At 38.2% G+C, this 14,770-nt stretch overlaps 1 protein-coding gene across 2 annotated transcripts in view; it reads right to left on the reverse strand.

Annotated features, from left to right (window-relative positions):
• Positions 1–14,770, reverse strand: part of B3GALT1 (beta-1,3-galactosyltransferase 1) — a 218,858-nt gene that overhangs the window by 169,941 nt on the left and 34,147 nt on the right. The window contains exons 1-2 of one of the 2 annotated variants that reach the window (XM_075028533.1): positions 5,242–5,367; positions 2,475–2,538 (exon numbers count right to left, since the gene is read on the reverse strand). The exons of the other annotated variant lie outside the window; for it this stretch is intronic. The gene's annotated coding sequence lies outside the window, so the exon portion shown is untranslated. Of the gene's footprint in view, positions 1–2,474; positions 2,539–5,241; positions 5,368–14,770 lie in introns of those variants that run through there. 2 annotated transcript variants of the gene reach the window in all.

Here is a 14,770-nt window from a genome sequence, read left to right on the forward strand (position 1 = left end):
AAAGCAATGATTGCCTGCTTGGTAATGCATCTTATGTCATTCATTATCGGTTGTCAGACCTTTCCAAATGAATTAAATAGGACCTTGAGAAGCAAACCATAAAAACTGTGTACATATGTAACTTTACTATTCATACAAAGGCCTTAAGGAACAAAAGAGAAAAAAAATCACATTTCTCTGTGCAAAATGATGATGAAGTTATCCAACACAAGAAAGTTCCTAAAGAGTCAAAGGGCGTACATGATGAGGCTTCCTTCTGACATTTTAACAGGTGATGTTTCCGTAATCAACCAATTCCAAGGCATCTGAGCTCCTCATATACTACCCTAGGCTGTTGGTGTGTGGATTTAAGATAGCATTGTTGTCAGCATTGTATTCAGGTACCATTAACAACCACATTTTCAGGCAACTGTGAGATTTTTAAAGAAATGCCAATAAAAAGATAAACAAAATCTTTCCTTCTTGTCAGGATGTGAGAATGACCAAATTTCATTTCATTTGCCCTCTCAGAGGTTTTGATTGCCTTTTCCACAGCTTGACCTCACTTTGCTCTTTTCCTCACAAATATATTTTCTCACATAGACACTATAAAACATAGCCATATTGGTAACATTACCCCAAATTTATATTTAGTTAATTTGCATGTAACAGAATATCTGTGAATATTCAGTCAGACCACTTATTTCACTAATTAATGAATTATTTATCCATTCACAAACATGACGTTGCATTAATCATGGCTGGACCTATTTTTGCAGTGTATGAGTGATTTTTTTTCAACTCTTACATGTTTCTTAAATTAAAATATATTTAATTGCTATAATTTAATTCAGGTAGTTACAACTTATAAACACAGAACTCGAGATCTGCTTCAATAATTATGGAACAGCAGGTAGACCACTTCCGATCTTTTTATGATATAAGTGTCATGTACTCATCATTCAGCCAAAACTATTCAAATGAGGGATATTCTTTTTCTGTTGTTGACCTGAACAGATTTAAAGCATTTTCTAGTAAGACCTTAAAGGATGAAAACAAAGAAAAAAAAAGACTAAAACAAAAAAAGGAGCCAAAATGACAAATGTTCTTGTCTACTGACATGATGCCCACGAACTGGACTCTTAGGAGATGATAACTAGTAAAGAACAATGAGTAGAAATACAATGAATAATAAACACAGGAGACGGGGGTACACAGATGTGAAGAACTTCCCAACCAAGCACTCTAAGTAACTTTCTTGTAAATCACAATTTAAAAGTTCCAAAGTTGCCAGCACTTTCTGCCTTTGTGTATGTAGCAGACACTTGTGGAAATAACACTGTTCTAATTCAACACAGAAAAAAAATCATCTATTTGCTCAATTGACACCCCTGGCATAACACAGAGTTAACTGATTACATATGCCATCCTTCCCCTAGATTCGTAGTGGGAAACTACAAGAGAAGTAACAATCTCTTTGACATGCACAGTTTTTGAGTGTGCTCTGTGTATGAATCATAGCGGAAGTCTGAACAATACCGCCAGCTGGTGCAAATGTATGGACAACGGCAGGTAGCATTAAATTGTTCAGGTTTAAAATTTAGAAGAAAGATTGATGATGCTGCTTTCATATTCTCTTTACTCTCATTTTTCAGAGCTTTCACAGAATTATGTTCATGCCTTTACAAAACTAATTCTCAGAAGTTCAGGAATTTCATTAATGATTTATTTTGGCATCTTAAAATGAGCGCAAATGTTGACAATATATTGAATATTAAAATTTCTCAAGCATTTCTTTATTTGTATTATTTCAATCGCTGTTTTACAGGTTCTACATTATATTCTGATCCTTCTATCTTTTGGAAGACAGCATGTTTTCTTAAACAAGTATATTCAGCATGTCAACTATTTTAAAATTGATTAATTTAATCCACTCTTCATTAATTTGTATAACTATTTTCTCCTTGTATTTCTTTCCCCCTGCAATCCATTTATAAGAGCTTTTATTCCCATACTGCCAACTAGGAAAACCTTTAATGAGTTGAAAGCTGTAGTAAGAGGTTTCCTGTTTTGTATCAATATCTGCTAGAATGTTCTTTGATGAGTACAAGGACAGACCTAAAGAACAGCGACCTAAGTCTCTGGCACTAAACTTCCAGGATTTACAACTGGTTTCTACAAAATCCAGTACCACCTACTAGCCTTGAATGATGCTGCAGCTTTCTCTCTGAGAAATACAGAGTTGATACATAGGATTTTAGATAATAAAGATCAGACACATATTCTCCAAATATTTGTAAGTAATAACTGTAACTCAGTAACCTTCAAGAGTTACCACTGGATTTCCAGATGCTACTGGTCTCTGGTCTAGAGTCTAGCGCAGTACTACAGCACCACAAAATCAAATTGAAGGAAGAATTTATCTGAGAGGACTAGCCTGCATAAGGGAATTCAGCACTTTTTCTTAGTAAGTCTAACAATTTGTTCTACCTGACCTTTGCCTTTTGTTGCTTAGTTTCTCTTTCACGTGCCTTCCCCCATCACCAAGTCTTCTGCAACCTGAAATAACAAACAGCTTAAATTAATCTAGAGTTGAAAAAGTTATATGAAACAGAAATTACCTAAGGAGGGCATTTCTTTTCACTTTATAAATTACTTCCCATAGTTTTCTAGTAGCAGAAGAATCTTTATTTTCTAGTAGTGTCTACTTCTCCATGGAGGAATTTGATAGCTCAAACTCCAGCAGAGTCAAACCATCTCTGCTCTGATGGTACCAGTTTTACACCTGAATTCTTATCAATCATCCTAAGAGCCATCCTGCAATTATCTCATAAAGATTAAATTACTAACTCCAATGAAAGACTAATTAAAATCACTTCTGTTACACTTGAAGACAGAGGAAAAACCCCTGTGGATGGCAAAGAAAATGCCAGCTGGTCAATGAAGTCTTGTAAACCCTATTTTAAATATTATCCCACCAGAAGAAAATCAATCTAACACTGGTTACATATTACAAATGAGGGTTGGGTTTTTTTAAACATAATTTTTGTGTTTAGCATGAACAGTGATTATGATCACAAAGCTGCTACATACAGTTCATTTGCACTGAAATCTTCATAGCATAATGGTCAAATAATGAGGGACTTTTATTATTTCTTTTATAGAAAAATAAGTTTGTTGAACAATTTTTGCAAGGTATGTGCAATAGTAGGAGAAATTATGGCTAGATACACCATACAAACTCTTCAGGACTGAAATGAAAATTAAAACTGATAGGAAACTAACATTTTGAAAAAAATATCTTGTTCCTTCTCTTTTTGGAGCCTTGGCTATTCAAAGACAGAAAAAGGCCATTTTCAGTACTGAAACTAGAAAATATATTGTGCCTAATATGACCTACTCTTTGCACTAAAAAAATCAATAAAATTGAGAAGCAACATAAATCTCATTATTGATTTTTAAATAATTTTATTAATGGCTCTATAAAATGCATAGTGAAACTTTCCTTTAAATCACACAGTTTAGTCAGAGGACTCACTTTTATCTTTACCTGAAACACAGGACCAGTATTTCATTTATACTACAGTAGTTTTAAATAGAGGCAAACAGGAATGATGAAATATTTAACCTGAATGTTATTAAAATGAATTATTACTAGTGAATGATAACAGTTATGTTCTTTCTAGAGATATGAGGCTGAAACTTTCATGCCTGACCTAATTTAGTAGTATTTCATGAAATGAATTTAAAAAAAGAAACCATTTTTGTAAATTCACTGCTCATGTTAGAAATCTCAGGAGTTCTCATTAACAGAAAATTACATTCATGCGATCAAGAAAGCTTTTGTCATCCTGCAGATGAAATAAGTCAGTGTGGAGTCATGAACTAATTTGAAACTATTTGAAAAAGCAGCTAAAACAAAAAGGGGCTTTCTTCTGATGAGTTCTTACTTAAAAAAAGGAATATCACTAAGGAAACTGATTATTCACGTGAACAGATAGTTTCTGTGAAAAAACTGCAGCTATCAAAAAGTTCCAGACTTGTCACTGAATGTGACACATTCTGACACAACCTGAATGTGGTTCACAGGTGCCTGAAGCAGAACTAGTCCCCTTGCAGCATGGTATTCATTTGACACACTTGCAACTAGCTGTCATAGCAGTCACCTGAATGCTTCCAGATGCAGTAAAGTCCCCTTAATTTGTACACCTCAGTGGAAATCTGCATTTTTTTTTCTATTATTAAAAGCAGGTTGGAATATCGTGAGGTTCTGTACAGTCAAGTTGATCTCCTAAACTGCTTAAAAGTTAACTACTATTAGTAATATATACAGATGTATATAATTGTTCATATATTGTTTGTTTATGTATATACCTTTGGAAATACATACTTTTTATATAAACACATTGTTTATGTATCTATAAAAAATAGACAAGACAGACTTCTGCATAAGGGTAACACATTCTCCATAGTTATGTCTGGCATACACAGCCATAACTGTATCTACCCGTTGAGAAAGTGGTTAAGACTGTAAACTGCTGCTGAAGTCTGTTACACACTTGTTATTTCAAGTTAAAAGAAGGGCAGGGAGAGGGAGAGGAGATGTTTTTGTGGCTGATTGGTTTTAATTTTGTGATGTTTCTAAAAAGTAAATCCTTCCAACTGTATCACAAGCTACTACTTGTCAGCAAAAAATAGTTTTAAACGGTACATCAACCCCCAAACTGCTATCTTCTCTAACAAGTAATATTTTTATATAATGAAGAAATATCAGTCAATTCACTTCCCATCAACTTATTTGCACAAAGAATAGATTAGTTATTGTCTCCCTTATGGACACTTGCTGCAAAAATATGTCCAGTACATCCTAAATCAGTGGTATTACTGCTACCTTCCCAGCAGGCTTTGCACAAATTTATTCTACCATAATCTGTTAAATGTTAAGCATTCCTTCAGCATGTGTATTTTACTGATACTGTTAAATCTGCTTGTTACGGAAAGCTGCATATTGGCATCAGCCATTTAATTATTTTACTTTTTCAGATCATTCTGTTCATCTATTCTTCTAAGATATTCAAGACAAATCCTGTTGTAACTTTTAAGGAAAAACATCTATAGTCTTTATTCAGTTAAGAACTGCAGAGTCAAACCTTGTATTTGATTAACCTTAATGCTTCCAAAACTGGAAGCACTTTGGCATGCCCACTGTGCTGAACATCCCTGTCCAAATTATACATTTGTAAATATTTCATTATTGCTTACCATTGTGTCTAATGTCCCTCCTACAGTTGATGCCAGTTGATTTCAAGAACAACAAAATGCCCCAGGGTTGCAGGGAGTAATAGCGGTGGTTCAGGAGGTGGTATTCCTCACTGGCTCCGTGCTCAGCTAAGGTCTTTGCTCAGCAGGGGACACTGGGTTCTTACAGGTGCATGCTCCTAGATACAAAATTAGTGTCCTATCTACTTCACACAAAATATGCAGCTGCTGTAACAGATGGTGACCTAGTAAAAAGGTTAGAAGAAAAAATCCAAAATAATTATGTTGGTTGCAAAATACACTACTCAAGTCAGGAGAAGGTGGACCTGCCTTGCAAGGGCAGTTCTGAGTTTCTGAGTAACTACTGATCATCAGAAAGACCAGCAGAACTCGAGGCAAAAGCCTAATGTTTCTAAGTACAGCCAAATTAAAATCTGTGTATTTACGAAGTTTATTTTTAGAAAACATTGGTGCTAGTCTAGCCTAATCTAGATTGTGATGTAGCCAGTTTACATCCATCTAACAAGGATGTCATGAAGAAAACGTATTTTCCTCCCCTTTCTTTTTTCTCCAGTACATGGTATCTGCTGATTCATTACAGGTAGATGAGGTCCCCATCACTGCAGTGACTGGAGGCAGCAGACGTGCCCAATAAATAGATGTAAACTAATATGCTCTCTCTGACAGAAAACAAAGCAGTTCTGCAACCTGCAAATCTTATATTTGCCCTACTATATTCTGGGTTTTCATTTATAGTATCTTTCCCCTGCATGGACTCCCTGGCAATATAGTTAAATTCATACTGCATCTTTCCACTCAGTGGTGATCCTTTACCAAAATGCGTCTTTCCCTGAAATTTGAGGTCTGTAGTCATGTAGTCATGTGCTATGCTTCTCTCATCCTACCTTTAGGTTTAGCTGAAATTGAAGGGATCAAAAGGCAAGGTCAACTGAAGACAAATTCTCCTTTTACTACCACAATTTTTAATGACATAGCAATTAACAATACTCTTATGTACAAAAAGACAGGCAATACTATCTATGTGTGCCTTGTGATGTCAGCAAATGATAAAGCTAACAAAAACAGAATTAAGAGTTGACTTAAGAAATTTTTGCTTCTATCTATATGTTTAGTTTTTGTAAAGTTTTCTTTTTCACATGCCTCATTGAAAACAGCTGGAGAAAAGTATTATGCCTTACTTCCTAAGCCTGTTCTGCTTGTCACTTAAGACTAATACATTGGCACAAAGGAACTAAACCTTTGAGACAAGATTCCAGCTACTCTGACATGCAATGGTTGTCCAGTGGTTATTCTCAGGTGTTGCTTCCTGGCATAATTCCCTTTTCTGTTTATGCAGAACAGGACTTTTTTCTTTTTGCAAGTTCTGAAGCTTACTTCAATGATAAATGAATAAGCTCCTCCTTATTTCAGAGAACTAAATACTTTAGACAATACTCCTGAAGTCACTTCCTAAAAATTTCTGTAAGTAAGAAAGAATTGTGCATGCATGGTGTGCAGCCTGGTTTTGTATGTAAGTGCCTGGGTTATGGGTACCATGAGCAGAGAAAAAAAAAACCTGGTATAGACCAGACCAGCTCAGGTCCTGCAAGGTGATACCAGCTCTGGAGTGCTGCCAGAATGTGGTTTCTGGAGAAGTCAAACAGGACATAATTTGTCTGGCAACGTGCTGAAGTGAAGCCAGTTTGAGCATGCCTGCCATGCCCTGCTGGCACTTCTGGTTCAAAAATGTCTTACAGGGTCAGGTGGACCCAGATGCAGCACCTGAACTGGCTCCATGTGTTTGCGCAGTGTGCGCATTGAGCAGTTCTGGGGAAGTCGGTCACAGGTGGCACACCGAGGTTCAGAAGCAGTGGAATTAAATTATTCCTCAGTCTGGGAAAGTGAGCTTCTTCCAGTCTGTTTTCAATGCAGATAACGGAGCGTTGACTTGATTTTAATTCTTCAGAAAATCCTTTTCCCTGTTACTGGAAACACTATAAATGATATTATATTGTACAGTGTTTGGCATTCTTGGATTTACAAACCCTGCCAGTTCCAAAATGAGAATAGCTAGCACACAATGAACATCAAGGACTCTTCCAAAAGTTTCCACAACAGGCAATTTAATAATGTAGACATCTGTGACTTTCTTTGAGAAATAGGTTTATCTTTCAAAATGATACTGTACTACTTAATGTCTGTCTCTGTGCAACTGAGAAGCACTTTAGACAAATGTTCTCTTCTATTCTTTCTTTAGATTGACATGGGCTTTACAGGAACAATGTTTGTTTTATAAGACTGATGTGAAACTCTGAAAGGCCTCCTGATTTGCCTGTACTACATTTAACCTCATAGTGAATGAATACTCATGGTTTTAGCTTTTAACATTTTCTTTCCCTCACCTGCATTAAAAATACTTGTTATTTCTATTAGGTATAAAAAATACTTGGCTACATCACCTTCACACTTGTGTTTCTTAAAGACAAAAGACTTACAGTCTCTTTCTACATTTTGTTGTGTTTATTTTGAGAGACAACATGATTTATCTTTAAATGGGGGTTGACTCCAGGTTACTGAAAGCTCTGTATGGGCACTATGGAAAAGATGTGTCCCTCATGTTTAGAAAACCCCCACATATTCCATATGCATAGTTTACATTCTTACTCAGCTGTTCCTCTTCACTGTCATTCATTCTTCCTGTGTTAAAGATCTGATGATCTCACTCCTTAGTCTTCCAACTTGTCTTTTAAAATAATCTTTTATTAACTTTAGCATCAGTGACAGACATGTATTTCTTGTCTTGTGCACTTACTTGAATTTATTCAGCTTTTTACCTACTTATTCATGTTTTTCTCTTCAGAAAATGCCATCGATTATCCAAAAAATGAAATTACATTAATTACACATTCTGTTTCTAGAAATATGTAGGTATCACAGAGTAATTAACATGTAGCTATTCTAGCCTGTAAAACTTTTTCATACTATAAAAAGTCCAGGTGCTACAGAAATCAGTGGGGAAATTCACATTAACAAGCTAGGATTTCACTGTTACCTTGTTCTAAAAGAGAAATGCCAGTTTAGCAGTTCACTGATGATGGGCTACTGTATGCTGCAGTGACCAAAGATCAATATGTCAAGCTACTAGAAGAAAAAGTCATTGTAAATCTATGTGGTGCATTGCTGAGATAATGGTTTTTATAGAACAAACAAGTTTTCCCACACTTTCTCTCAAAAGTGAATTCAGTGTTTATGAAGAATGAATTGTAGTGGTTCAAAATGTCTGCAGGCTGTCCTGATCAGCCTTGTCAAGTTCGGACTTCCAGATTTCATCAGTCTTTATTGCTACAAATTTTGCCCATACATTGAAACACTTCATATTGAGTACAGCTCTCCTGTACGACATAAAGACATATCAAACTCTTCTGTTAGAAAAAATGCAATCAAATGGAGTCAGTGCATTGGTCCAGCTAAATTGAGTGTTCATTTAAAACTCCAAAGAGTCAAATTTTCTCAAGATTTTATTAAAAGCATGTCCCTGAAAGTCTTTCCCCCCTATAGTTTTTATTTTCACCCAAAGCACAGTGAGTTACAGCTTTATAGATCTCCTCTAATGCACTTTGGTCTATGCCCGAGTAGTAATATCCTTCTATACTGCCACTGTGGGTGGTCTTTTAACAAGTAGGCAGAACAAAGTATAATAAAGAATGTTTCATACAAAAGAAGATAGAGTCATTTATTTGTAAATTTTTATAAAACCTTAATCAGACTAGCTAATTAATGCTTCTAGAGCATGTCACTTCTGCATTTCTCAAGCAGAAGAAATCAGAGATCCTCTCGGTCACTTTGAAAATCTTGGCCATTACTCAAATTACTTTAATTCCAATGAGATTTCAGCTTGAAATCACACAGATTCCCCCCACCCCCGCCCACAAATCCTGCAGTGAGGCCCATAAGGTAGGTACACAGAATAATACAAAAACATTTAAACAAACTAGCTTTGATTTTTCAGTGCTCAGCACCCAGAAAGACAGTCAAGGTTAAATGGAGATGCAGATATTGTACAGTTCTCAGTATCAAGCTATTTCACTGTGGCACCGTAGCTGACCCGTTTTGAAATATTATCTAGCATTCTTGCATTTGCAAGAAATGGGGGTGCGTGTGTTTGTCTTTGAGCATTTATTTTCTATATAGGTTTGCTAATCTACAGAAAAACACATGTACATTAGTCTTCACTACAGCTAGTAAAACAAATAAAACTTCTGGACACAGGTTATGGAACATGCAAATAAACTGTTCTGAGATTTCTGCAATTGTGTGTTTATATAGTGAGTAAAAAAGTAGTAAACAAGGAAGCTTGTTTCCAGTAGGGGCTGTATGACCAATTCTATACAATTCTAGCATTTTAAAGGCAACTGCAATATAGAAAATGAACAAATGTAGGGTTGTGGAAGGAGTCTACCTGTTTCATCTGTTGAGTGCCATTTCAAAAAGGCAGGTTTCTACCTTTCTTTCAGTAGGTGGGAAGAGTGTTTTCATGCCAACAGTAGACTTGCAAGTTTCAGTGCCAAAAAACTTTAGTAAAATATCAGCCTTTGCTACAAACAATATGCAAGCAAAATACACTTTCCTTTTATAGATTAAATTGCCCATCAAATACAAAGGAAAACCAAAACGACCTAGTCTTGTAACAGATGCAAAAGGCTGCTAGGTAGACTTCATACAATTTTTACAAGCATGAAGAATGAATGGCTATCCACATATAACCAAGTATTTGTAAGAAAACTTTCTGAAATAAAGCCTTTACTAAAAACTAAAAATATTATACAAATCAGCTGTGAAGAAATTCAGAAGGGGGTTCTGTGGATGAAAGCATAATGGTTTATTTTCAGACTATCATCTTCCATAAATTTAAGTGCTCAATACTGTACCAGCCAGGTGTCAGAAATGAATAGTGAACCTGCCAGGAGAGATGTTTTCCATTTCTTAACCACCATCCTGGTCCATGACAGAATTGATTGGCTTTTTCACGTATACTGCTACTACTGGCAGAGATAAAATATGATCTCTCTTTAAATAACTATCTTTACACCAAATTTGTTCACTTCAAGTGAGTTTAGTATGATATTTTGATTTTTAAAAAGATAAATGAAATAATCTAAATCCACAGTACTGTTAAATTCTTATTGTTTGAGAATATTAGAGTACACTTTTGACAAAGGGCTTGCTTTATAATTTAAGCAAAATTTAAGCGCAATGTGCAGTAGATTTTTCTCTTGTCTCAGTGGTGCTTGACCTTTACTTCATTGAATGGGTATCTTAATCTACTAGGTACTCTATGCTGTTTCCTATGATAAGAATTTGAGTTCTCAGTCTGGCATGATTGCCTTCCACTATGGTTTAAGGTGTGAGCAGACTCAACAAGATTGTTCCGCTGTCAAAACACTGATATAAAAAGAACTCATCAGTGACTGGTCATTCTTTAGTAGTCTGCTGTATAGTGTAGCATTTCCTATGATCTGTGAATTATGAGATCAATTTGCATCAGAAAAGTATAACAGAGTTACAGGAAAGTATTGTTACCAAAACTGATTTTTTGCATCCCCTTCTTAAAACTTTAAATACCATCAACTATTGCAAAGGAAGGCAAAAGTTTTGCTTTGAATCACATTCCAGTTATTTTTTTCTTTTGTTGTGTTACTCCCTGCTGGCCAGCCCATGCTGATCCCAGAATGAGACTCTCATACAAAGGTCAGAATTGCAAGGTGAGGGATCTGCCATTAGGCAGATGAAGACTTAATTGAACAATCATCCAGGTCAAAGGGAGTATTTTTTCATTATTTTAATAGATCTTAGGTAAGGTCCTTAATTGGGAATAGGTTGCCTCGAGTTCTCAGAAGTGAACTTGTTAAAATCTTCAGAAGACAAACTTCTCAAATCTCCTTTGTCATGTGTTCTGTTTTTTAATTAATTCATTTCGAATGTGTCTGCATAATTTGGTCATATGTTGGCACTGAGAGGTTGTGATTTTCCTCCTGCTCTATCACTAAAACAATAATATACAAAAAGTGTATCACTGATCCAAAGTCATCCATCTCTGTGTCTTTAGCCTTGCAATGAGTAGGCAATTTTGCAGCTTCCATTGCAAAAAGCCACATTTTGATAAGGAAGCCTTTGGAAATCCTTCCGAACTCAAGTTCATAAAATGCATGTTCTTAACACTGCATGTTGCATTTGAACCCAAGATAACTCAGTGAATAATAGAGGAAAACACTGCTACTATGATACCCAAGTTTGCTATGGTTGTGTTTCCTTCTTTCATGACCTCAGTGTTCTTTTAAGGTAATAATTGTACATGAACATGAAAGAAGTGTTATCCTGATTGTAATAAAATTAAAATGACAAGTTACAAGAGGATTTTTCTATATGTCTTGACAGACATTTTAAAACAATAGCAGAGGGCTACCAATGATTTTTCTGGATAAAAAGACTTCCATCACCCTTAAAACATTTTCTCATCTTCCATTATGATGCTTTCCACAGTAAGCTGGCAAGATGAAGGTATAATTATGCAAATTTGTCAGAGAAGGGGAAGAGCATCTTCAGTCATAGGCTTGCCAAGCTGGTGAAGAGGGCTTTAAATTAAAGTTGCCGGGGGGAGGGGAACCTCAATCCATCCCACTCCTAACAGTTTGATGCCAGTGCCAGCAATAGATGCCCAGAGCCTGGAGAGAGATCACAGGTCAGCAGGAGAGCACCTGAAGAGCAGCACAAACAAATTCCAGCCACTCCAGCCAGAAAGTCAGCTTCATTGGGGGCCCAACTTAAATGCCTCTGTGCAAACACATGTAGCATGGGGAATAAACAAGAAGAGTTAGAGACGTCTGCACGCCTGCAGGGCTGTGATCTTATTGGCATCACGGAGACATGGTGGGATGGCTCCTATGACTGCAGTGTTGGAATGGAAGGATACAGGCTCTTTAGGAAGGACAGGCAGGGGAAACAAGGAGGGGGTGTTGCTCTCTATGTCAATGACGAGCTGGAGGGCATGGAGCTCCACCTGGGGATGGATGAGAAGCCGACAAAGAGCTTATGGATCAGGATTAAAGGGAGAGCAGGGGCAGGTGATATTATACTGGGGGTCTGCTACAGGCCACCTGACCAGGAAGAGCAAGATGATGAGGCCTTCTATAGACAGATGGAAGCAGCCTCATGTTCACAAACCCTCATCCTCACGGGGGACTTCAACCACCCTGTTATCTGTTGGAGGGACAACACAGCAGGGCATAAGCAGTCCAGGAGGTTCCTGGAATGCATCCTTGTCCAAGTGATGGAGGAGCCAACGAAGAGAGGTGCTATGCTGGACCTTGTTCTCACCAACAAGGAGGGGCTGGTGGGGAGTGTGAAGCTCGAGGGCAGCCTTGGCTGCAGTGACCACGAAATGGTGGAGTTCAAGATCCTTAGGGCAGCAAGGAGGGCACACAGCAAGCTCACTACCCTGGACTTCAGGAGAGCAGACTTTGGCCTCTTCAGGGATCTGCCTGGCAGAGTACCATGGGATAAAGGTGTGGAGGGAAGAGGGGCCCAAGAAAGCTGGTTAATATTCAGGGATCACCTCCTCCAAGCTCAGGACCGATGCATCCCATCAAAGAAGAAGTCAGGCAAAAATGCCAGGAGCATGGATGCACAAGGAGCTCCTGGACAAACTCAAACGCAAAACAGAAGCCTACGGAGGGTGGAAGCAAGGACAGGTAGCCTGAGAGGAATACAGAGAAATTGTCCAAGCAGCCAGGAATAAGGTTAGGAAAGCCAAAGTCCTGATAGAATAAAATCTGCCCAGGGACGTCAAGGGCAACAAGAAAAGCTTCTGTAGGTACGTTGGTGATATAAGGAAGACTAGGGAAAATGTGGGCCCTTTCTGGAAGGAAATGAGAGACCTGGTTACCTGGGATATGGGGAAGGTTGAGGTACTCAATGACTTTTCTGCCTCAGTCTTCACCAGCAAGTGCTCCAGCCACACTGCCCAAGTCGCAGAAGGCAAAGGCAGGGACTGGGAGAACGAAGAACCGCCCACTGTAGAAGATCAGGTTTGAGACCATCTAAGGAACCTGAAGGTGCACGAGTCCATAGAACCTGATGAGATGCATCTGTGGGTCCTGAGGGAACTGGCGGATGAAGTAGCTAAGTCACTATCCATCATATTTGAGAAGTCGTGGCAGTCTGGGGAAGTTCCCACTGACTGGAAAAGGGGAAACATAACCCCCATTTTTAAAAAGGGAAAAAAGGAAGACCCAGGGAACTACAGGCCAGTCAGTCTCACCTCTGTGCCCGGCAAGATCATGGAGCGGATCCTCCTGGAAACTATGCTAGGGCACACAGAAAATAAGGAGGTGATTGGTGACAGCCAACACAGCTTACTAAAGGCAAATTGTGCCTGAAAAATTTGGTGGCCTTCTACAACGGGGTTACAGCATTAGTGGGTAAGGGAAGAGCTACAGACATCATCTACCTGGACTTGTGCAAAGCATTTGACACTGTCTCGCACAACATCCTTGTCTCTAAACTGGAGAGACATGGATTTGATGGCAGTCTTCCAGTACCTAAAGGGGGCCTGCAGGAAAGATTGGAAGGGACTTTTTACAAGGGCATGTAGTGATAGGACAAGGGGTGATGGCTTTAAACTGAAAGAGGATTAGATGTAAGGAAGAAGTTCTTCACTGTGCGGGTGGTGAGGCACTGGAACAGGTTGCCCAGGGAGGTTGTGGATGCCCCATCCCTGGAAGTGTTCAAGGCCAGGTTGGATGGGGCTTTGAGCAGCCTGGTCTAGTGGAAGGTGTCCCTGCACATGGCAGGGGGGTTGGAACTAGATGATCTTTAAGGTCCCTTCCAACCCAAAACATTCTATGATTCTATGAAACCTGAGAAACTGTATGGTTCTGTTTAAACAGTACTTATCTTCTTCATAACAAAAAGGATTCAAAATCTGATTCCAAAAGCATATCACTCCTGGGGAAAACTGTATTTCCATAATTACTCTCAACAGCTCCTTCTCAGGATTTTCAGCACATAAAATAGTTTATATTTGGAGTTTACCTATGAAAAGCCAGCTGCAATTCTACAAATGTTGCATTTTGTCAGATTACATAAATTTAACTCTGTAAGTTCTCCTGACACATACAGAAATACATGGGTTCTGTATGTCTTCAAATTCACAGATGAGGATTTAGTGATACACTCATTTGTTTTAATACACTGCTGTGTGATCTTTACATTCCGTACACCTTCAATTATTTCTATGGGTTTCATACAGTCCTGATGCAAGTAACAGTCCAACCCCAGAATGAGAAGTGAAAGGCACAAATGTGGCTGGCACAGAGCCAGCTCAGGTTTGGTGGCAATACAGCAGTGGTAGCACAAGGCAGCCGAGATGGGTGATGACTCAGAGTCCTGCGCTGCACTCCCTGTCACGGGATGCTTTGGGGTCCCATCACTCCCTCTAGCAGTGCACATGCACAGTGTCCTACATCAGCCTGTG

This window comes from Buteo buteo, chromosome 5, assembly GCF_964188355.1.
Source record: "Buteo buteo chromosome 5, bButBut1.hap1.1, whole genome shotgun sequence".
In the NCBI taxonomy this organism is placed as follows: Eukaryota; Metazoa; Chordata; class Aves; order Accipitriformes; family Accipitridae; genus Buteo; species Buteo buteo.